This window comes from Macaca fascicularis, chromosome 7 (genome assembly GCF_037993035.2).
Source record: "Macaca fascicularis isolate 582-1 chromosome 7, T2T-MFA8v1.1".
NCBI lineage: Eukaryota > Metazoa > Chordata > Mammalia > Primates > Cercopithecidae > Macaca > Macaca fascicularis.
The window spans coordinates 58,184,206-58,209,600 of record NC_088381.1 but is presented as its reverse complement, the minus strand read 5'-3'; the positions used below and the strand labels follow the sequence as shown (position 1 = coordinate 58,209,600).

Here is a 25,395-nt window from a genome sequence, read left to right as displayed (position 1 = left end):
ACTCCCATTAAAAATCTCCTCTTATATGTCTATATACAGTAGAGTCCCCCCACCAGATTCATGGTTTTGCTTTTCACAGTTTCTATTACCTACAGTTCAACTGCAGTCTGAAAATATTACATAGAAAATTCCAGAAATAAACAATTCCTAAATCTGAGCAGCATGATGGAATCTCACATTGTCCCACTCCATCAGAACTGGGATGTGAACCCTCCCTTTATCCAGCATACAGAGTCTACACTACCTGCCCATTAGTCACTTAGTAGCTGGCTGGGTTATCAGATGAATTGTCACAGTATTGCAGACTTGTGTTCAAGTAACCCTCATTTTACTTAACGAGGGCTCCAAAGCACAAGAGAAGCGATGCTGGCAATTCATATATACCAAAGAGAAGTTGCAACATGCTTCCTTTAAATGAATAGGAAGTTCTCAACTTAATAAGAAAAAAGACAACTGTTGCCAAAGTTGGTAAGATCTACAGTAAGAACAAATCTTCTACTTGTGAAATTATGAAGAAAAAAAATTGTGCTAGTTTTGCTGCATGTACAGGGCTAGTTTTGCTCATGTACTTGGACCAGACTTGGAACCTTTCGAGGACAGAAAGATGAATGGAATATGTTTGGTGGTCTTCAGGAGCTGAGTCTAACGGGGGAGCCAAGACATACATATAAAAGGGGAGCACGAGCAGAAGCAAGGTTGTATGTAAGGTGAGTAATTCGGACATGGATGTCATGGCAGATGAAGGGCTCATGTACTATCCTCAGTTTCAGGTATCCACTGGTGGTCTTCTTTTTTTTTTTTTTTTTTTTTTTAATACACTGTCTTGCTCTGTCGCCCAGCCTGGAGTGCAGTGGCACGATCTTGGCTCACTGCAAGATCCGCTTCCTGGGTTCACGCCATTCTCCTGCCTCAGCCTCCCGAGTAGCTGGGACTACAGGCACCCACCACCATGCCTGGCTATTTTTTTTTTTTTTGTATTTTTATTAGAGGTAGGGTTTCACCATGTTAGCCAGGATGGTCTTGATCTCCTGACCTTGTGATTCGCCCGCCTTGGCCTCCCAAAGTGCTGGGATTACAGGCGTGAGCCACCGCGCCCAGCTCATCTTTTTTTAATGCATTAAAACAACAGCTACTGGGCATCTCTCTTGGACCAGACATGGAACCTTTAGAGGACAGAAAGATGAATGGAATATGTTTGGTGGTCTTCAGGAGCTGAATCTAACTGGGGAGCCAAGACATACATATAAAAGAGGAGCACGAGCAGAAGCAAGGTTATATGTAAGGTGAGTAATTCGGACATGGATGTCATGGCAGATGAAGGAAGAGGATCAAGACCAGGAAGGGTACAAGCTATGTGGGCAACGGCAATGTCTGCTCTTGGTCAACTACTGATCTGTTTCCACGTCCACTAAACGCGTGTTTTCGTCAGATTCTCCCTAGACTTCATGAAATCTGTGGTCCTGACTTAAATGTGTAAGTAGATATTTTCTACACACTCTTCTCCAGGGAAAGGTCATTCTCACCAGTGAGACTAAACATATTCACTTTACAACAGAGTCTCAAGGTAGAGTGTCATCATATTTTGACAAGATGAGTCTAGGACTGTACAGCTGGCCCTTGGGTCCCACAGCAGGTTCTGACACTGAAATCTGACTGAAGAGCTCAGACTTATGTAGAAGGACTGGAATTGGGACAAAATGTCTTGATATTAATGATGAGAATGCTGAGGCAGTAGAAGAACCATCATGACCTGTATCCCCTCACATTTCTTCCAGGCCAGAATTCTGATCCGTATGTCTCTGTACCTGAGCACAGTCCATCATCTTCAGCCCTTGGTGTTATAAACCCCAGAATCCTTTGACCTCTTGACCATCCTACTTTGGCCAACTCCAGTCCTGGGAGTTGGCTTAGGTAAGGGGATTTGCCAGAGGGAAAAGGCAGGAAGGCAGACAGTTGATGTGTTCTCCTACTAATGAAACCACAGGCCCATCCAAATGACTAAGGCAGCGAGTACAGCTTCTTTACTCTAAGGAACTCAAGATACAGCTCAGAAGGATACCAACATGGCAGCAACAGGCAGTGTCCTGACGAAAAGTGGAAGACCAGCAGGGAGAAGTCACAAAAAAGTAAGTAATGAGGTCAAGTCTACTATAGGTCTGAGCAGGTGGCAAGATTAAAGCCGTTGGACATAGTATCAAGGGCTTAGTTAAGCAATAGAATCAGGAAGTCAGCATGTGTGGAAAGGGTAGGGCAAGAAAACAAAACAAATGAAAACAAACCTAGGCATTGACTGGGCAGCAGGGATTAGGAAGTCAGATGGGGAGCTAGTGCAGCCCCAAGCTCAGAACACACAAAGCATCTGCAGAATAGATGTGTGACACTATTAATAGATGAGTTAGGGAGGAGAACTCAGACAGCAGCCCACCTGTAAATTCAAAGAAATATCCAAATGACACAGAGCAATGGGGGCTGTATTGGCCCACTTTGTGTTGCTATAAAGGAATACCTGAGACTGAGTAATTTATAAAGAACAGAGGTTTATTTGGCTCATGGTTCTGCAGGTTGTACAAGCATGGGATCAGTACTTCCTCCACTTCTGGTGAGGCTTCAGGGAGCTTTTTTCATAGACGGTGAAGCGGGAAGTAGGGTGTCACATGGTGGGGGAGAGAGTAAGAGAGATGTCAGGTTCTTTCTAAGCTCTCATATGAACTAATATAATAGAGAGAGAACTCATTACCATGGGGAGGGCACCAAGCCATTCATGAGGGATCCACCCCCATGACCCAAACAGCTCCCAAGAGACCCCGCCTCCAACACTGGGGGTCACATTTCAACATGAGATTTGGAGGGGACAAATATCTAAACCATGTCAGGGGCAAAATCAGGAAGGATTCTGATTTAAAATACATATAAAACAGAAAATTCAACATGTAGGGCAGTAGCTAAGGCATGCTTAATGGAGTTGTTGCCTGTGAACCTGGCAGTCAGGATGAAGGAGAGCTCACAGGTAGGCTGTGAGTTCAGGGACCAAGGGAGGCTTCTCTACCTTTGAAGGGATGAGGTGAAGAACAAAATATTTTCTGCATCAGAGAAAGGTGCTTAATAAACGTCTGCTACTGACTACGCCATGTCATTCTGAAAATGTTCTTCTCTGGTACCCTCGGTACCACATTAGCTAGATGTCCCCTGCTCTTTCTAGGCACGCTTCTGTTTCCTTTAGTCACTACTCTTTCTTCTCCCATACAACAAGTGGGCATCCCTCAAAGCTCAATCCTCATCCCTTTCTGGCATCTTTTATCTTCAAATTGATTTCCTTGTATTAATAGAACTTGTTCAATGCCAGCACCTACCACAGTGGCTGACATATGGTAGCTATATGATAAATATTTGTTAAACGAATAAATGGGTGGCCAGAGTCTTTAAAGTTTGTTCATTTGCCCCCAGTATTTCATCTGAACCCTAGCCTCCCCACCCTTCCTTTCTTTTGATGCTTCTTCCTGAGCACCCCATCACTTCACATGTAACGTCTCCCAAACTTGACTTTTCATATTCGTTCCCCAATCCTTCTGTTTCTATCAGTCACCACACCCTATACCTGACGGGCTTGGGAACTAGGATGAATTTATCACCTTTCCCTCCCCTTCGTCTCTCACACACTTATAGTCACTAAGTCCCACCATTGCTATCTTTGAGATGTTTTACAGACCCATCGTCTCTGACACCACTTCTGTTGCTTTGTGGTGAGCTACAAATGGCAGCATCTTTTGAACAATTAATCAGGGTCTGCCTTCTGTTTGGTGTGTGAACGTGTACAGTTTGCCCAGTGATGAACATCTCCATCCAGGTACCCAGAGTCTGTTACCCAGAGTCTTTCTGGAAACCTTACTTTTGCTGCCTGTACATCCCTCTCCATGGTGCTCAGACTGCCCCAGAGGGACCTTGGCTGCTCAAACTACCCACCTGTTTTGTCCCATCCTGTCGGTTTCTGTATGTCAGCTTACGGTTGAGAAGGAAGCAGGTGTCATGGTTCTTGATTACTGACCTGCTGTCAATCCATCGCTCTACCCTGACTCCTGCTAACAGCATACACTCTGACAGCCTACCAGCTTCCATCCCAGCTTCTCCCTTTTTCCCAGGCAGAACCTGGGAATCTCCCAGGCATAATCAATGCCCACACCTGACTTCTCTTCTCTCCCAGACCAGTTTTCCTTCAAATTCTATCTATATAAACTGCCCCACTCATGTCACTCCCCACTCCAATCCATCCTTCCCAACAGATATATCTTCCTTGAAAAAAGAAAAAGACAAAAAAAAAAACCCAAAAACTTTTGTTATGTTACTTTGTTCATCAAACTCTTTAGGCAATCACTATGCTTACGATAAAAGTCCATGTCCACAATCTAGTCCCGTCCAACTATTCCAACCCTTTCTTTTCTCTCCAGGCGGCCCTTCTGCTCCTGTGGCTCAGGCTCTTCCCTCACTGGCTCATAAACACCCCGTGCCCAGAATGTCCTCCCTCTTTGTCATTACCTGGACAACTTTGGAGTCCTTCAGGTCCATTCCGGTCCTACCTCGTCCCTTCACATTTCCTGACTCCTCCAGTCTACAGACAGAATTTTCTTTCCTGAGCTATCCACTCAGATGCTTAATGACAGGAAGGTGGATGTGATTAACTGTACCATGGCATGCCCTACACTGCCAATGATGATGTAAGCTCCACAAGGGTAGATAAAACTGTATCTCTCTTTGGGCAAGTTAAGAATTTCCAGGCTCAGGGATCAGCGAGTTTGGAGGCACCGTCGCTTTGAACAGAATGTGATTCTAGCCAAAAGCCATTTTTGAACAAATTAAAATTAAATTTCAGACACAGTCATCATTCCATTGGATATATAATCCATTCAAAGTTTAACATCATCTTGGGGATCTAGACAGGAACAGAATCTCTTGTAGCAAAAACAAAGACCGTAATAATATTTAGTAAGCAAGTAAGCATTAACGTTTTTAAGCATGATATAAGATTTTCTTAAAACAGAGAACAAGAAATTAAATTCTCCCAATTTTTACCAGGGGGAAGCCACAACCCTGAATCATTACTCTTTGTCACGGGCAGTGTGATGTGTACAGTAATCCCCTTTGCAAGTTTTTGCTCTCAGCCTCTCCCAATGTCTACTGTCCTTTTGCAGTCACAGGCTATGCTGAGTACAGGCGGATCAGCACAAATTTAGGTTTCCATTCCCGCTCAGCATATGGTAATGGGACATGCCCCCATGATCACCCTGAAACTGAGGGCTCGGCAGCCATCTCAGGAGCAAGAGGAAGTACTGAGGCAGGAAGTTCCTGCAATGGAGGCTGACAGCGCCAAGGAGATGGTGTCTCATGGGAACGATCACTTACAAGGTTAAAATCTGTTTGTTTTTGTTTTAATGTAAAGCTTGCTTTTCCTTCTACAACCATGAACAAGCCTGGCCTCCCTGAGACGCACTGCATCCTGTTTAAGTTAATGGGCCTTGACTTTGTCCTTTGTCAGGAGCTCTCCCATTTATCTTCAGAGAAGCACACTTGGCACAGTTCCACTGACTTTGAAGTCAACATTTTAAATATTTCAGAGCTAGAATTCCTAGTGGAAATGTCTTAAGACATAGGACGAAGATAAACACACAAGGTAACGTGAATGTTAACTGAAGGATGAGGTCTGAGGATATTGAGAAATCCTAATAACTTTATAAACTTTAGATAAACATTAAAAAATAAAAAGTAAACTTTAAAGAAAAGCCTCAGAATAAAAAGACTGACTATGCAAGGGACGCAGGTGCATAAACAGGACCTGCCAGAAAACACAGTTGGCCATGGGGAATACTTTTGCCCTCAGGCAAACCTTTTAGCCAAAACTTAACAAACGTGCTTTATATATCAATTATGAGGAAGAGGAAGAAAAAAGCATCAATCACCTAAAATATACTTATTTTTCCTTAAAATACACCTTTTTTTGAGGGACTGCCAAAAAGAAATTTGTAGATTTAGAAAATTGTTTAGCATTATACTAAGTAAAATTTCACAAAGAGATTTCTATTGGTTGTTCATTCCAATGGTGAAAACAAAGAAAATACATTTTAAAGTATCCGCTGTTTTGGTGCTATTTGAATAAAAATTTAAAGGTTAGTAATGTCTGCTGTATATTTTTTCCTTTTTCCAATTTTTAACTAATTTGATTAAAAGGGACACTTACAAACAGCTCATTATAACCCCTGGAAGTTTCTAAAACCTGGGCACAGTCTAGGTATTCTCAACAGTGGTTATAAAAGAAAACATACCAAATACAGCATTAAAAGCAGGCTCAGTCCCTTCAAATAACACTGGATGTAAGGAGGGTAAACCATGTGCTCTTGGGTTACAGGTCTTTGGGGAAATAATGAAGGAAATAAGATTCAAACCAAGAAATAACACCAAAATCAAGTATAAATGTAGGCAAAATTAATATTGTGGTCAAGTTCATTGAAGTACAGCAAAGAGAATGATCAAAATGGGGACCTGAAAGTCAGAAAAAGCTTCAGGTAGAAGGTGGAGCTTGCAGCCAATGTCAAAGGAGAGGAGATTTAAAAACATAAAGAAAGGCAATAGCAGCAGGGGAGGGAAGAGTCTCCCGAGGAACCAGAGTGTGGAAGGGCTTGGGAATGTACACAAGAGCCGACAAAGTGGAGGTGGGCGGCGAGTGTGGCAACGGGAAGGAGGGCGATCGTTGGGAAAACGTGCTTTGCAGAAGAGAGCTGCTCTCATCCCACATGTATGTAGCAGGTAGAGGGGTGCAGGGAGAGATTCAAAGACAATTCTATAGGTAAATGACGAGAAAACTGGCACAAATTGGGAGGCTGGGAAGGAGATAATAGGTAGAGTTGGATTTTTGTTTGTTTCAGTAGGAAATAAGTTTAGTTTGGGAATATACTGAGTTTCAGGGAACTTTGGAACATGCTAATAAGCATGGCATAAAAAGTCAACCTCTCAGGGTTAATTACAAAGAAAAATCTTCCTGAAACTGTTTGGATATCTATGTTAAGAAAGACCAGTTCCTGAGCTCTCCTCATTCTTTCTTCTGCCACAGTGCAGAGGAAGACAAGTGGCTGGAAGTAGCAGCCTGGGGGATATCTGTCCAGGCAAGGAGACAGGAGCAGAGCTAACAGCAGAGGCTCTGGAAGGCCCAGGTCCCATGCGAGATGATGATAACACAATGCACAGAATAACAAGGGCATTTTAGGAAAACATAACTTACAAAAGGGCTTGGTGTGGTGAAATACCTGTTAATCAATGTAGCCTTTCCTAAACCTAGTCACTCATTTCAATACCTATCAAGATAAGCTTTATCTAATTTTTGTAAAGCAGCATCCACCATTAATGTACAATGCTTCATTCTATCCTAGATGCTTGAAATTCTTTTCAAATAGTGGTTCAGGGAAGGGCCCTTTGTGTCATGTTGAAATCTACCTTCAAAAGAACATAATACTTTATGACATTCAAGACTATTCTCTCCTACCATATACCCTTTCTCTGTGCCAAAGCAAAAATAAACAAGACCTGACATAATGACTTCATTTTATTTTTTAAAAATCATCTTTCAGAGGAAAAGTTATAGTCCTAAAAAAATATAAAATTAAATCTCTTTGGATCTGTTACAAGTAAAATAGAACAATTTGCTTGAACTTATCTGAGTATAATTGTGCATGAAACTGTTCTAATAATAATGGAGATTCTTTTGGCATTCTGTAATTATTTAACATGTTGGAAAAGCCAGAAAATGTTGCCTTCTCTCTACAACTGCACAAATATCTGTTGAATGGTTAGAATACTACCTCCTCCACAGGGTATTTGAGCTGATTGCACGGGCTGGCTTATATAAAACATCTAGGCCAGGTGTGGTGGCTCACACCTGTAATCCCAGCACTCTGGGAGGCTGAGGCGGGAGGATTGCTTGAGCCCAGGAGTTCAAGACCAGCCTGGGAAACATGGTGAATCCCTATCTCTACCAAAAATACAAAAATTAGTCCGGCATGGTAGTGCACTTCTATAGCCCCAGCTACTCGAGGGTGAGGTAGGAGGATGGTTTGAGTCCGGGAGGTAGAAGTTGCAATGAGCCAAGATTGCACCACTGCACTCCAGCCTGGGTGACAGAGCCAGACCCTGTCTTAAATAAATAAATAAATAAATAAATAAATAACTATTCCACTTCCAAGAAACTCAGCCAAAAGTTAAGGTACAGATTTCATGAATTCTCTATGTTGGGGAAAAAAACTTTAAATATTGAATTTAATTATCAATTTGATTGCCAAGGCGGAAAAATATTTTTTAGAACTAGAAACTCAAGTATCTCATTTCTAATTGTTTATTTCTTTGTAGGATGAGTTCATACAAGTGCTATAGTGTAGGAGACACAGATGGTTGGTTGAGTTTGCCTGCTTGACACTGACTTGCAAATGACTATGAATCTGAGACAGCAACGCTACATTTAGTTCCTGCACTAAAACTGCTGAGATGTTTGCCAGGAAGTTCTTGGAGAGTGACTTACTGGGGACAGAGAACGTGTATGACCTGCTCTGTCTTTTTGGAGCATCCCACTGCCTCCCAGTCCTTGAACTCTAGGTATGAACACATGTCCAGGTCTGGGCAATGAGAGTATTGAATCCTCCCGGCCAGAGTGACTGCTTAGGGGATAAGCCTAGGACCCAAGCCTGGTCAATCCCAGTCCTCCCTAGGATGTCTGCACCCTCTTCTGCTGAGCCTGGGCCTCCTTGAGAATTATACAAGGAAGAAAGCAAAGCTGAGAGCAAGTGGGCCTGCTTGATGCCATCGTCTGAGGCCCTGCACCCAGACATGAGAGCTTGGAGTCCTCTCTCTTAATGCTGGGCTAAAACAGGGATTCTGTAAGTAACCTGGAGTATGTGGTCATGACCATGAGGAGGTGGGGGACAGGGGAGGGAAGGTGGAGATTCGTAGAGGATGTAGAAAGAAGAGTACGCTTCACAATCAGACAGCACAAGGTCTGAACCCAGCTCTGCCTTGCACCTGTAGCAGCCCTCTCCACGGCCACAGAATGGTGGAGTAAGGCTTGCCTCTGGGACTGCTGCAAGAATTAAATAAGCAGTGAGTGAAACTGCAAGAATTAAATAAGCAGGCCAGCCTTAATCCTCTCTCCTGTACTTGTAGTCCTTCCCCCATCCAGGCCACTTTCCTGTTTCCATAAACAGTGAGGCCTAGGAAGAGTTAAATGCAGCTCCAGGACACCACAAGGACACATGTGAACTGAAACCTGAATGCTGGCCCACTTATTCCATCAGCTCCAGCTCAGCACTGCCCACTCTTGCTGTTTATTCCCTTAAATGTGTTTTGCAAACATTCAAAATGGAAGTGTGTTAAACAGACACTCTCCACTGGGCAGACCCCATGAAGCAGCTGAAGCAGCCCTTTGGCCCCTCCTTGATGGCATCTTCAGTTCTGTTCTCCTGGACCTAATCCTCTCTTTGTGCCTGTCCTACCTTCTTTTTTCCTTGTATTTCCTACTTGCCATTTTACAACCAGAAACCTTCCATCCCCCTACTCCGTCCTTTTTAAAAGCTTAAAAAGTTCACAGCATCAATTGGGGAAATATACCAAACACAGGATAGAAATGAAAAGGCCCTTAGAGAATCACACAGATGGTCCACTTTATTTCACAGAGAAGGAAACTAAAGCTTTCAGAGAGATTACTGACTTAACTCAGAATGGAAATTGCCAAGAGAGCTGCTTGCGATAAGCCTATCAAAGTCTGGGATATGGACTAAACATGGAGAAGCACAGTGAACCCTGTGAATTAAAGAAGCTGGCAGAAGGATCGCTGAATTGAAGTAGTTAGCACAGCTTCTGCATTAGGCACAACTGTCTGAATTCCACCACTGCAGCTAACAAGTCTGGGGCAAGTGGTCCAACCCTGCTCTGGGTGTCCATTCTCTCGTGTGTAAAACGGGGCTCCGAACTAACAAAGCTGGTGCGCAGCTGCCCAGTCACATTCGTTATCAACACCCTCTCCTTTAGCTCACAGGGAAAAGCAATTTGGAAAGAGTCTGTTCAGAGCACCAGCCTGAGCATCTCAGATGTAAATGGCACTTTAAACATGAACATTCCATACAATGGGTGCAGAATCTCAGTTTGAGAGGATGAAGTTCTAGAGATGAATGGTAGTGATGGCTGCACAAGGCGAATGTCCTCAATGCCACAGCACTGTACATTTAAACATAGTTAAAATGTTAACCTTTATGTTATGTCTATTTTACCACAATTAAAAAAAAAAAAGAGTCAGCATTCCTCTTAAATCCAGCTCATGCTCATCATTTTCTTATTAAGTACCAAGGAAAATTCCAGCTCTCCTGAATTCTAAATGAGATTTTATTATAAAAGTAAAAACAATAAACAGTAAAATTTGTCTTCTATTGTAAAATCTCTAAAATCTAAGGGCATTAACAATTTGCAAAAAAAAAAAAAAAAGCTTATAAAAATACGTGTGTCACTAATACTGTGTTTGTTCTTTTACAAATCTGGTAGAACATTCTACTCGTGATCTATCTCGCAGGTGAGGTAGAAGGTTCAGGGAAGCTTGGTGGCAATGACAAACCTGGGATCTTATTTTTTTTTTTTTTTTGAGACGGAGTCTCGCTCTGTCGCCCAGGCTGGAGTGCAGTGGCGCGATCTCAGCTCACTGCAAGCTCCGCCTCCCGGGTTCACGCCATTCTCCTGCCTCAGCCTCCTGAGTAGCTGGGACCACAGGCGCCGCCACCTCGCCCGGCTAATTTTTTGTGTTTTTAGTAGAGACGGGGTTTCGCCGTGTTAGCCAGGATGGTCTCAATCTCCTGACCTTGTGATCCGCCCGTCTCGGCCTCCCAAAGTGCTGGGATTACAGGCGTGAGCCACCGCGCCCGGCCAAACCTGGGATCTTATAAGAACTCTTTTATTTAAACATGATGATGACCTCACTGTCACGAAGACCTTCCATTACCTCTCCTCCTTGCCTGGATTTTTATTTATTTTTTTATTTTATTTTTTATTTTTATTTTTTTTTGAGACGGAGTCTCACGCTGTTGCCCAGGCTAGAGTGCAGTGGCGCGATCTCGGCTCACTGCAAGCTCCGCCTCCTGGGTTCACGCCATTCTCCTGCCTCAGCCTCCTGAGTAGCTGGGACTACAGGCGCCCGCCACCGCGCCCGGCTAATTTTTTGTATTTTTAGTAGAGACGGGGTTTCACTGTGGTCTCGATCTCCTGACCTTGTGATCCGCCCGCCTCGGCCTCCCAAAGTGCTGGGATTACAGGCTTGAGCCACCGCGCCCGGCCTTGCCTGGATTTTTAAAAAGTACAACAAAGGAAAACGACTCCTTGGAAAAGCACAAGTCTGCCATCCTTTTTGGAGATGAAAGGATTCCCTGAGGAACATCACTTCTAACAGGAAGCCAGTGCAGTAAGCGGAAACACAGACAGAAGTATTTCTTTTAGCAGTACCTTTCATTTGAACAAAATGGTAACAGAACTCCAATTTCTATATTTGAACACTCAAGGGCAGTTGTTAAAGAGGTTGGCTGCATTCTAAAATATCACCCCCACCCGTCTGTCAAGGACACGGGATTTGGGGTTCTGCGTGCCAGATCTGGTCCCCATGGTCTCCACACAGACGACGGGGACTGTATGACTCACAAGCCTTACCACATGGACTCTTCCATTTCTTTTTAAAGTCAGTCTAAATAAGGCCTTGAAGTAACTTCAACATTATATTTTAATTAAAATACAATGTAGTGTACAAACATAATGAAACAAATCCCACACCCTGATTTATCATAAACAGGAAGTCTTTATTGGCCACTAAAAACATCGAGTACCATGACATTAATAATTCAAAATACCCAGCTAGCCACATGCCATCCTATTCATTTTACCATAAACAACTGCAATATCCCTATAACCCAGTTTTTGGAGCAAAATGCAATAACCAGAGACAAAGCAGCATAAATAGCAGATCCATTTCTTCTGCAAGCAACACAAGCCTGTAATATCGTGTGCTCAGAAGTAAGCACTTCATACACTTTTTGTCCTGCAAGTCCACGTTTCAATCCACATTCTCAACCTTGGTGTCTTACATTTATCCTGTCATGCTAATGACCTTTCTTTGGCAGAACATACAATACTGTGTCTCCTAGTTTAAATCATTTCAGAAATGGAGAGGCCTCATACAAGCTGCATGCCAACAATGTCTCAAACAGCTACAGAAGTAGAGCTGCGTTTTAGAGCTGCGTTTTCATCCTGAAATAAAACTGTTTTGTCATTGCAAAAAATTCAGACTATGACAACATCTAGATGTATTTATCATACACACTAAGGAGCCTGGTGGAGAGGATCTCCATCCCCATCCATCCAGCAGGAACTCAGGGAGGGCAGAGGAGGCCTGGCCACCGGAATTGGATTCCATGGGCTATGCAGGATGGGGAACTTCAGGACCCCAACTGGTGGTCCCAGATACTGGGGTTAAGATGTTCAAACAAAAGAAGGGGTTCAAGGTGGAGTTGTTCTGAGCATATGAAATTTATTCCATTTTTCTGGGTTAGGCTTATCTATAACCACCATCTATCTATGCCTAGGTGCTCACTTGGAGCCCTTCTTGTCCCAGCTTTTTTTATGAGATGGAGTCTTGCTCTGTTGCCCAGGCTGGAGGGCAGTGATGCGATCTCGGCTCACTGCAACTGGGTTCACGCGGTTCTCCTGCCTCGGCCTCCTGGGTGGCTGGGATTATAGGCACGCACCACCATGCCTGGCTAATTTTTTTGTATTTTTTTAGAAGCGACAGGGTTTCACTATGTTGGCTCCCAGGCTCATCTTGAACTCCTGACCTCAAATGATCCTTCCGCCTCGGCCTTCCAAAGTGCTGGGATTACAGGCATAAGCCACTGCGCCTGGCCTGAATTGTCTCCTCTTTCAAAAGCCACTGGACCTCAAACAGCCCTGTCTCTCTAAAATTCCACCCAACATGCCATTAGGTTATCGAACATATCAAACGTGCAAATTCCTTTCCTCGGCCCTAGTATGCTCCTGCATTATTATTTCTAATACATCCGACTCCCTGTTGACGATTTACCAGGCTTTTTTAGTTCCCATCAAAGAAAAGCAATGTGGAAAATGAGAGTATTAACTATATAATTTTAAAGGTAGTCAAGAACTGCTTTTTTCACCCAAAACTTGAAAGCAATCAGAATAATATATAATCTTCTATACAGTATTAACAAATGCTTTCCATAATTCCATTTGTATGCATTTTTATCGTAAAAAGTATGTTTTTCACCCTTTTCTACAACATATTAGAATTCTTCAGATTGAAAAATATGAAACAGCATGAACAAAATATTTATGAAAATATCAAGATTTTATTAAGATTTCATATTCACTAGTTCTTTGGCACAAAGCAACATTTATGTAAATAAAATGAATATTTGAATTGAGTATTACATAATAAATGCCTCAGTTGAGCTTTTTTTCTGCCCTGCTGGTTACACGCATACATGCTGGCTAGGTTTTCTCTGTGAGGCCTCCCAGGAACCAGAAATAGAGAAAGGAAGAATTTATTCCTCCAATGGTTACCAGGTACCCACAATGCACCTTTGGTGCCCACAAGCTGAAGATTCGATAATAAACAAGGAAGACCTGAGTTTTGCCCTCATGGGGTTTATAATCTAACAATCTGATGATAAATGCCATTTCTACTCATTTTAAAATAAGAATGACTGCTTTTAAAGTCTTGCCAATTCGTTTCATATGACTGGCACGCACATGTCTCATCAACTTTTGAGAAAGATACAGACTAATCTGTGCTTTAGGCTGGGTGTGGTGGCGCATTCCTGTAATCCCAGCACTTTGGGAGGTTGAGGCAGGAGGATCACTTGAGCAAAGGAGTTCGAGGCCAGCCTGGACAACATAGTAAAACCACATCTCTACAATCAATCAATCAATCAATCAATCAATCCAATCTGTGCTTTTTGATAACTAATTTGACTACATGGGAGGAGATCCCCTTTTATTTTTTAAGAAGTCTCAAACTGATTCAGATGTTGGAAGGCCCTACGGTTTAGTGGTTTACCTGGTTTCATCGACTTAGATGTACTAAAGAAAGTGAGGTCTAGGACTCTGAGCCCACGAATCACTAGTCCTGACTCTAATGCCCAATAAAAATGCCCATAGGCATTGAGGTGATTTGCCTGCCTTTAGATTTCCTATCTATCAAGTGAGGGGAATGGATGAGGCCTGGATCTGCCTCCTCTGGTCCTTCTCAGCTAGTCACTATCACTTCCCCTAAAAGTTCAGCCCCACAGGTGATAAAGCATGCTTGATCAGGTCAGACCAAAGGTGTTTTTCCCAGGGAGGACTGAGGTCTCATCTGCATGTGAATAGCAGTCCTGGCTCTTAGAAGGCCCCTATATGCCAGGAAGACATCAGGGACCATTTTGGTGAGTTTGTAGGTGGGTGAGTGTGCATGCACGTGTTCATACAATCATTCTCCTTATCAGCAGGGGCTCGCTCTTGTTCATTATTAGGAGGCACATGGCACAACAGAATAAACTATAATAAAGTGATGATGGCACTTTACATACCCTATCTCTAATCCTGACAACAATTTGCAAGGTGGTATCATCAGCTCCATTACACAGACCAGGAAACTAAGGTTCCTGCCAGGAAGGTGAATCGCCCAAGACCACAATGCTCTTAGGCAGCAGAGCCTGGCCGTGAACCCAGGTCAGATGCCTGCCTCCAGAGCTAAGCCCCTCTGCAAAGAGCCATAAGTCTTCACGGAGCCGCCAATGACGGCTGCACCCAGGGAGGAGTGGCAGCAGCAATGCTGTGTCTTGAGTGGCAAAGTGAAGTCTGGAGCCAAGTGCAGAGGCCTGACAATCCCTATGGATGTCACCCCAGCCCTTCCCCTAATGCCACATTCACATTTTTAAATGATGAAGAACCAGAACCTTACTAGAAAACCTCAGAATTCATGGTGCAGCAGCAATCAGGCCAAAGAACAGCATACATGTCACCAGACTGGTCATTGGCCCCCTCAACCTTGGGAATGCTCACAGACCCCACTGCATGCAGCTCCCCGAATAACGAGCGTTGGTCCATAGTCCTCACACGTACCGTTACCTTTCTTCCCTGCCTTTTGCTCACCCAATACTTGCCGAGTTACCTCTAGGAAATTGTCTTTATTTCTGGAGACTGATTATATTTTAATTTGAAAAGAATGCTATGCTATGACACTGATTGTTAGTCAGAGGATCAAGAGTGGCTCAAAGGAATCTGGACTATTCAAACCTTCTAGGATAGCAAGGCTAGTGAGGGCACACACAACATTCCTTATCAGAAGCACAATGGGGCTACGCGGTTCCACCTGCCAAACCACCATATAGTTTGAATTGCTCATCTTAAATTTCTCAAGCAACCAGATACTCTAACACACCCTCTCCACTGGCTGCATTGCCCTCAATCTCTGCTCGAATGCACTAAACTACTGAGTGACCCTAGATGATTCAGATCTCTCACCATGTGGGAGAAGGCAAGATTGAAAGTTTGGCTGTTCGGCTGTTCAAGGGCATGGAAAAGACATCAAGGTCAGGTCTCCTTAAGAATTCATCACACCCCCTACAACTCAGATGAGTTAACTGTATTTTCTTTTTGTACTTTAAGTTAAACCTTTCTTTCTTCCTGTCTTAAACTACAAGATTTGAATACAGCTATATATGACCTCTGACAGAACTTATTTCAACTCTCAGCACTAGGCAGCTACAGACACACAGAAGGAACAGACAATCAGAGGAAAAGTACAGACATGTAAAAAGATTTTATAAAGTTTAAAAAGGGATCAATTTAAGAACCAAAGTAAATGAAAGCTATGGCACATTCCTTAACTACAATGCAAAGGTTAAGAAAAGAAAAAGGGTTGGGCACGGTGGCTCATGCCTGTAATCCCAGCACTTTGGGAGGTCAAGGTGGGTGGATCACAAGGTCAAGAGATTGAGACCATCCTCCTGGCCAACATGGTGAAACCCCATCTCTACCAAAAATACAAAAATTAGCTGGGCGTGGTGGTGCATGCCTGTAGTCCCAGCTACTTGGGAGACTGAGGCAGGAGAATCGCTTGAACCCAGGAGGCCGAGGTTGCAGTAAGCCGAGATTGCGCCACTGCACTCCAGCCTGGGAGACAAGAGTGAAACTCCGTCTCAAAAGAAGAAGAAAAAAACAAACAAACATAAAAAGAAGCAATTAACCAAGGAAGAAGGGAAAATCCTTGAAACTGATGGTGGGGCGGGGGTGGGGAACAGATGCAGAAAAGTCTTTTCTAAAGTACTCCTGAGTCAAGGAGAAATCAAAACAGCAACAACAGCCTCAATGAACAAATAAACAAACAAACAAAAAACAGCCGGGGTGCAGCGGTTCACACCTGTAATCCCAGAGCTTTGGGAGGCCAATGTGGGAGGATCACTTTAGGCTAGGAATTCAAACTCAGCCTGGGCAACACAGCAAGACCACATCTCTATAAAAATAAATAAATAAAAATCAGCTAGTCATGGTGGTGCACACCTGTAGTCCTAGCTACTCAGGAAGCAGAAGCAGGATGATCACTTGAGCCCAGAAGTTCAAGGCTGCAATAAGTCAGGATCATGCCACTAAACTCCACCATGGGCAACAGAGTGAGACCTTGTCTCTAAATAAATAAATAAATAAATAAATAAAATACATAAAAATTATAAAAACAATGACACCAGGTATTGAGAGGTGATATAATGAGTCATCTTGACCATCAAAATAAGCAAAGCTATAAAATACTAAACTAGAATGTAGAATTCGAGCTTAAAGAACCTGCAGATAATTGCATAGTGGGAATTCTCCACAATCCCATGTCTGCAATAGCCCATCACTCTGAGAATGTCTGAGGAAGAAGAGACTTTAGATCATTTCCATTCCAAGGGTCTGCTAACTCAGAAATGGTGGAGAAAATTTTCTGTATTTATGGGTTAAGTGTTTGGAGTAACTTTTGGTTAGTGAGGTTGTATTCATTTTTGTATTCTCCGTTAGACTAGACCCTGATACCCAATAGGCAGTCACATCCATAGATGAAACTATCCCACAGACGAAATTGTGTTGGTTAGGCACACTTGGTTAGGCACACTGCCCTGGTGTCTTCATGCCTCTTCCCTGCAATTCTTTGTTTGACTCTGGTCACTCTGTAAGACACTAGGGTATAAAAACATAACAACAGTGGTTATTTAATGAAGATAACATGGAAGTACTACTTGGTGCAGGGTTTAAAAGACCTTTGATGGGATTTGTAATAAAAACTGTCAAAGTAAAAGCATGTCCCTCTGTTCTCTTCCACTGAAACCCGCCACAAATAAAAAGATTCCAAGAAAGGGCCAGGAGCAGAAAACTCCATCCTTGATAAAACTAGAAATAGAAGGAACAAGAGGAAGAGGGAATTGAAGAAGGAGAAAGAGGAGGAGGGGGAGAAAACAGCACTGCAGGTTACTTTTGTGCAGGAGCATCCATCACCCTCACAGACTCTCAGAGCTTGGGGGGCAACTCTACCCAGTACAGACACCTGAGACCAGGCAGCAGCTGACTACGGCAGGCATTTCTAAACCTTATTTGTAGATCCATTTTATATTTTTTCAGTCTTATTTATGTTTTTTCCTTATGAGAATTTATCCCTTTTAATATTTTGTACATCACTCTAGACAAGACATAAATCAATCAAAAATCACTGCACTGTATAATACCCAAGTTCCATAGTGATGACCCTGAGTCATTAATAAATTATTACATTGCCGATTTTCTGCTTAGGGCTGGAAAAGAAGTACACAAGATATTTTAGGCCTATTTCAAATTATAAGGGTTTTTTTTGGAGGGGATAGGGCAGGAGGAGACAGGGTCTTTGCTCTGTTGCCCAGGCTGGAGTGCAGTATCATAATCACAGCTCACTGCAGCCTCAACCTCCCAGGCTCAAGTAATCCTCCCCCCTTTGGGGATTAAAGACATGCCCCACCACACCTGACTAATTTTTTAAATTTTTTTTTGTAGCGGTGGAGTTTTGTCACGTTGCCCAGGCTAGTCTTGAATTTTTGGACTCAAGCAACTCTCCTGCCTCAGCCTCCCAAATAGCAGGGATTACAGGTGTCCACCACCACGCCCAGCTAATTTTTGTATTTTCAGTAGAGACAGGGTTTCACCATGTTGGCCAGGCTGGTCTTAAACTCCTGACCTCAAGTGATCCACCCGCCTCAGCCTCCCAAAGTGCTGGAATTACAGGTGCGAGCCACTGCGCCTGACATGAAAATGATTTTAAATTCATTCTGCTCAAAGGCCATCAGGAGGACAGACCATACTGACAAGCAAATGCAAGCACCCTGTTCACCTCAGCTGTAGCAAGATGATGCCACAGGGGGTGGTCGGATTAGAAAGGACTCATGCCATCGGCCACACAAAGCAGTAGCCTCTCTTCCTGCACTGATTCCGTGTGCCCCAGGAAACCTGTGGCAATGTGGTTTTTTTTAAGTTGTGCCCATACAGAGACAATGTGTTTATAACAAAGCAAACACCTACTTGACCTAATATTTCTCACTGTAAATTAATAAACTATCTATTAAGAGTCATTTAGTGTGTACCAGCTGAGTCTGATAAACTGTGGAACACAGATAAGATGGAGTTTTGGAATCCCTAATACTATCCATGGTAAATTCCCCCTTAGACTATGGCAATTCAATAAGAGATAATGAGCAAAGGCCCACAAATGATCTAGTCGGTTCCTTCACTATGGGACACCAAATGAAACTAATCTGGCTGTCAGCATTATTAAAATTACAGGACAGTCTCACCCATGGAGAAGTTCACCTGCAACGGTGCAGGCCTCATTCACAGCAACTTCCATTCACATAGGCTGAGAAGTCAGTGGTGACCCCTGGGTCATGGGATGGGATCCCCTGATCACCATCACATGAAACAGCCTTGGCAGCTCACAATAAAGAGCACAGGTTTATAACATTGTAATTTAAAAGATTCCTTTGTGACATTCAGACAAATGTGATATACATATATAAACAATGGAATACAGCCATCCCTCAGTATCCTCAGGGGACTGGTTCTAGGACGACAGTCCTCAGATGCTCAAGTCCCACAGTCAGTCCCACAGAACCTAAGGATGGGAACAGTTTGTCCTCCGTATCCATGAGTTGTGCATCAGTTAAATACTGTTATTTTCCATCCAAGGTTGGTTGAATCTGTAGATGCAAAAGCTAACTGTACTACTCAGCCCTTAGAAAGATGGAAATCCTGCCATTTACAGCAACATGGATGGTCCTGCAGAACTTAATGCTACATGAAATAAGCCAGGCACAGAAAGACACATGCTCTGTGATCTTACTTACATGTGGAATCTAAATAGGCAAACACATTGAAGCGGAGAGCAGAATGGTGGTTGCCAGGGGTTAGGGGAGACGGTAATGGGGAGGTGTTGGTCAAAGGGTACCAAGTTTCAGCTATATGAAGTGAATATCTGGAGGTCTACTGTACAGCATAGAGCCTATGATTAACAATACTGCACTGTGCGGGGCGCGGTGGCTCAAGCCTGTAATCCCAGCACTTTGGGAGGCCGAGACGGGCAGATCACGAGGTCAGGAGATGGAGACCATCCTGGCTAACACGGTGAAACCCCGTCTCTACTAAAAAATATAAAAAACTAGCCAGGCGAGGTGGTGGACGCCTGTAGTCCCAGCTACTCGGGAGGCTGAGGCAGGAGAATGGCGTGAACCCGGGAGGCGGAGCTTGCAGTGAGCTGAGATCCAGCCACTGCACTCCAGCCTGGGCGACAGAGCGAGACTCCGTCTCAAAAAAAAAAAAAAAAAAAAAAAAAAAAAAAAAATTAGAAAGACGTAAACTTACAACAGCAGAGTATAGGAAGCCAGGGAAAAATCAGAAGGAATTTCAGTGCACTTCTCGGTAACAGAAGGTGTGTGGAAACAAACTGACAGATAAAACCGAGTGGAGAACTCTGTCCAGGACATGCTACAACAGGGCTGCAGGCAAGATGGAAACTACCTGAATCCCAGAGAGGATTCTTACTCAAAATTAGCATGCAACTAAAAATAGGTAAATTATAAGAAATCTGAACGGAAAGTTATAGAAATCCGACTCCCTTCCCAGCACAAAGTATAAAGCCCTCCAGTGTGAGCTAAGACTTTTAGTTGGTGCTCTCAAGGAAAGTCATCCTTATTCTGGCATTGGGGGGCCTCTTCCCTCCAGAAACAAAGTCTACCACAACAAGGAAGGAGGGCCCCAGTGCCCTACTGGCTGCCTGTGTCTGAAAGCCCCCAGCCAACTTTCCTCTTGCGGGAGAGGCCTGGCAAGGAATACCTGCTTACACCGCACAGAGGAACCCCAACCTGGTTACCCAATCTTTCCTTCCTCAGTGTAAACTGATGAACAGAAGTGATGACAATGACAACAGCATTTATGGCACATCTGGTATTTTGCCTGTGATGACAATGACAATGACGATAGCATTTATGGCACATCTGCTATTTTGCCTGTGATGACGATGACAATGACAATAGCATTTATGGCACATTTGCTATTTCCCTGGCACAATTCTAAATGTACTAAATCATTTAATGCTCAATACCTCCAGCAGTTGGATATCATTATTATTAAAGTACTTTACAATTAGGAAATTAAAAAGCCAAGATTCAGCCCAAATCTGAGCCAGTGACCAAGCTCTTTATCACCAAACTAACCTGCCAACATATAAGGAAAGCTAGCAGCATGAAAGACCCAAGTATCTTTCATAGGGGACACAGACAAGTATTGGACCAGCATATAGGGCTTAAAAAAAAGTAAGTATACTCTTGGATTTATGAAAATATATCCTTAAAACAAGAGCAGGATGCTATGAAAAAGGGAAGTCAAAGAGTTTAAAAAAAAAAAAAAAAGATAAAAAATGATGGGTAAACACAAAATCTAACTCAGAGTCCCAGAAATAAAGTTGAAGAGGCTTCTCAGAATATCAAACAAAGTAGACAAAAAGATGGAGAATATGGGAGACAAGGAAAATCCAGAGGTCAGTGTAATAGAAGTCGTAATAAAAGAGGCCTATGAAAATGGAAGAAAATAAATTTTGAAAGAAATATTAAAGAAAATCTCTGAGACCAAAGGATACCAGTCTTCGGTTGGTAAGGGCCCCCACTAAGTGTTCAACATAAATTAATAATTTTTTTTTTTTTTTTTTTTTTTGAGACAGAGTCTCACTCTGTCACCAGGCTGGAGTGCAGTGGCGTGATCTTGGCTCACTGCAACTTCTGCCTCCCAGGTTCAAGTGATTCTCCTGCCTCAGCCTCCCAAGTAGCTGGGATTACAGGCACCCATCACCATGCCTGGCTAATTTTTGTATTTTTAGTAAAGACGGAGTTTCACCATGTTGGCCAGGTTGGTCACGAACTCCTGACCTCAAGTGATCCGCCTGCCTCGGCCTCCCAAAGTGCTGGGATTACAGGCATGAGCCACGGCGCCCGGCCATTAATAATCATTTTTAAAAGATCCTCCCTTGGAATATTTTTGTAAAACTTCAGAAAACAAAAAATATATACATACATATATATATATATATATATATATATATCCTAAAAGCTTCCTTAGAAGAAAAAACAGGCCAGCTTCAAGAAACCAGAACCAGTCCAGCGCCGGGCTCTGCATTCAAGATGACTACAGGACAACGCTTTCTACATTCTTAGGTCAACTGACCTTCAGACATGGATCCATCAAGTGGTTTCTGGAAAGTTTACCTCCTACATTCCCATCCTTTGAAGATATTATGAACTTCCTCTAGCAAAACTAGAATGAGAAGCAAGAAAGAACAAGTAGAATCTGGAAAACAGGGGGCCCACCAAGAAAGGGGAAAGTCCTCAGGTGATCCCTGAGTCCTGGGCAGGGAAGTAGAAAATTAAAATGGGAGAAAATGAAAGGTTCCAGAAGACAAGGGAGAGCGTGATGCAAAAGATGGTGTAACAAAGAAGATGGAAACCTCTGAGCAAGCGATGAAAGCCCATGATCCTTTTCTAAACAAGAAAAAGAAAAGGAGGCTGGTTGCGGTAGCTCATGCCTGTAATCCCAGCACTTTGGGAGGCTAAGGTGGGAGGACTTCTTGAGCCCAGGAGTTCAAGACTAGCTGGGCCAACATAGCAAAACCTCACCTCTACAAAAAATACAAAAAAATTGGTTGGGCGTGGTGGTGTGTACTTGTAGTCCCAGCTACTTAGAAGGCTGAGGTGGGAGGATTGCTGGAGCCTGGGAAGCGGAGGCTGCAGGGAGCTGAGATCACACTACTGCAGTCCATCTTGAGTGACAGAACAAGGTCTCCAAAAAGAAAAGAAAAGGAAAAGGTGATCACAAAATTCAGGAAATACAAAACGCAATATAAAGAAATCATGATTCAAAGATGAAATTAAATATATAGCAGTTTTTAAGCCATGATTGGAGTACACACTTGCCCTAAATCAGAAAGATCTACAAAACATGATCTTTGAGTGGGCTGGAAGCCCTGAAACCATGTGTAGAGATGAAAATGTTACTCTAGCATAACACATGTCCTAATAGTAATGATATTTGCTGATTTTTTAAACTTATAAATTCAAATGATAGAAATTAATGGAAAGTCACTTGTGACTACCAGGAAGAATGGAGATGTTTGCAACCTTAATTCTGTAGTAGTAAAAGTTAGGCTGATAGCAAGCAGGAACTGAGGGTAAGGAAAAGGAGGAGAATTCAGGTGCTCATGCAAGGGAACAGAAGAAGAAATAGAGCTTATGTACATTACCTAAAAATCACAAACACTCTCAATGAAAAACCAAAAATAACTATAAAACACTGTAAATAGTAAAAGGAAGTCAGCAAGATTGGTTAACTAAGAAGAATTCTCATTTCTTAGAAGAAAGTCAACAAATAACTGTCTAAAGTTGTTCCTGGGTATTAGGAGTCAAGAGGAAGAGGGGTGGCTCTTGCTTTTCATCATAATCTTTTCAGTTTGACTTGTTACATTGTCTGCATATATTATTTAAGTAGAAACATTGAATGTTATCATTAAAATGCTACTCATGTCATTTATTACTAAGTCTTCTCACTGGAAGGCTGGTATATCTTAGTACCTAATAACACATCTTACTGTACTTATGATGGCATATTCTCCATTAATACCCTAAAGGCATTCCTCCTTTAAAAAAAATAGAAGAGGCAGTTACTACCCTGTATGTTGCTGTCATCACTATACGAGGACATGAAATGCAGGCATTATTCTGACTGACTGACAAAGTTACACAAAGTTATTATATCTCTCCTCTACCTTACTCTGTCCTTCACAAATCAACCTGTCTCTTCAGCTGTAGCAAAATGACGCCACTCTGTTGGAATGATGCTGCAGTCCTCCAAGTCACCAGATCCTAATTTGCAGTAATTACATTTAAGAATCTGATCTAAGAACCAAGACTGAATATTAATAAGGTCAGTGGCAAGGAGATATTGATGGGCAAAGTGTAGGGTTTAAAATTACAAGAAGTGGCTGGGCACAGTGGCTCACGCCTGTAATCTCAGCTCTTTGGGAGGCTGAGGTGGGAGGATCACTTGAGGTCAGGAATTCAAGACTAACCCTGGCCAATATGGTGAAACCTCGTCTCTACTAAAAAATATAAAAATTAGCCAGGCATGGTGGCGCATGCTTGTAATCCCAGCTACTCTGGAGGCTGAGGCAGGAGAATCACTTGAACTCGGGAAGCGAACGTTGCAGTGAGCCGAGATTGTGCTACTGTGCTCCAGCCTGGGCAACATAGTGAGACTCTATCTCAAAATAAATAAATAAATAAATAAATAACATTTAAAAATAAAATAAAATTACAAGAAGACATTTAATATAGACAAGTATTTTTAAATCTTCAAAGCCAGCTTAAAAAAAAAACAAAACTGCAAGTTAGAGGCCTGATTTGGCAATAGTTTACAGGGGGAAAAATTTCTGAGGGAGGAGCTTATAATTGACCAAAAGCATGGGACTGTTAGAAAAGCTTACACAGGCAATGTTCAAATCTCAAACAACCCTATGGTCCTAATCTAAACTACCTTCCCGACAACTCAAGTGGGCTTCTGTTTTGTTTTTATTTAATTATTTATTTATTTATTTTTCAATAATCAGGCAGTCTGCCTGAACTGGAACGGGTCCAGAGAGACTCCCCAGACAGACCTCTGTATTCCACAATGATGGGCCTACCAGCTAGTAGTTCAGTTAGGCAAGCAGCAGCATCCTTACTCAGCAGTACTTGTGAAATCATGTGAATATTTTATTGTAACCATTTTCAAATTTTGTTTCAGAGCATCTCAAGCTCCTCAGGAACCTAGTCTGGGGAGAAGGCTGGGCTTCCTACTCTGGTTCAATCCTAATTCAACTTTTGAAGAAAAATGGTTCCAATTTTTAAAAATAAAGATTGCCAAATAAAGATTTTAAAACTACTGTTAAAATGCATTTTGCAGCTGGGCACAATGGCTCACGCCTATAATCCCAGAACTTTGGGAGGCCGAGGCAGGTGGATCACTTGAGGTCAGGAGTTCAAGACCAGCCTGGCTAACATGATGAAATTACTAAAAGTACAAAAATTAGCCAGGCGTGGTGGTGTGCACCTGTAAACCCAGCTACTCAGGTGGCTGAGGCATGAGAATTGCTCGAACCTGGGAAGCAGAGGTTACAGTGAGCTGAGAATCACGCCACCGCACTCCAGCCTGCACAACAAATTGTAAGTCTGTCTCAAAAAAAAAAAAAAAAAAAAAAAAAAAAATTTTGCTATAATTTTATGAGTGGAAAATAGAAAAAATTAAAGTGCTCAAATTAATAATAAGCACAAGACTCAAACTTAATATGGACGAGGCAAAGATGAAAAGTATCAGCTATGCCAGAACGCTGATTTTTTATTTTTTTGGCCCCCATCAAATGCTCACTAGCCTCTGGCTGATAGAGTGCATGTTCAATTGTAAAGGAAAACAAGAACATGTAAAGCACATGTGTGAAAAACTAGAAATAAATGTCATTTAAAAAACTATTAATAAAAATAAAACTATAACTAGGGAAATATTTTTAAGTAAGCTTTCAATGAATGGAATCTTCCCTATAACAAGTCTATCATCCTGCTCAAAGCAACATTTTCAGAAATGCTTTTCAGAAAACAGCAGGCTGTTTGTTCATTTTTAAGTCTTATTAACTGGCGAGATGAGGTCATGGGGGAACAGATCCACTGCACTGCCCCTCGTCAGACCATACCTGAACTATAAGCCTGTCTC

The 25,395-nt window shown here is 42.5% G+C and overlaps 1 protein-coding gene and 1 long non-coding RNA gene across 2 annotated transcripts in view; both read right to left on the bottom strand.

The window, feature by feature from the left end:
- ABHD17C (abhydrolase domain containing 17C, depalmitoylase) overlaps window positions 1-25,395 on the bottom strand; it is a 62,215-nt gene that overhangs the window by 13,449 nt on the left and 23,371 nt on the right. The gene's annotated exons all lie outside the window — the stretch shown is intronic.
- Window positions 961-21,685, bottom strand: LOC135971867 (uncharacterized). The gene is made up of 2 exons (XR_010588194.2): window positions 10,945-21,685; window positions 961-10,633 (listed from the first exon to the last, which is right to left on the bottom strand). It is a non-coding gene; the product is annotated as an uncharacterized lncRNA (long non-coding RNA).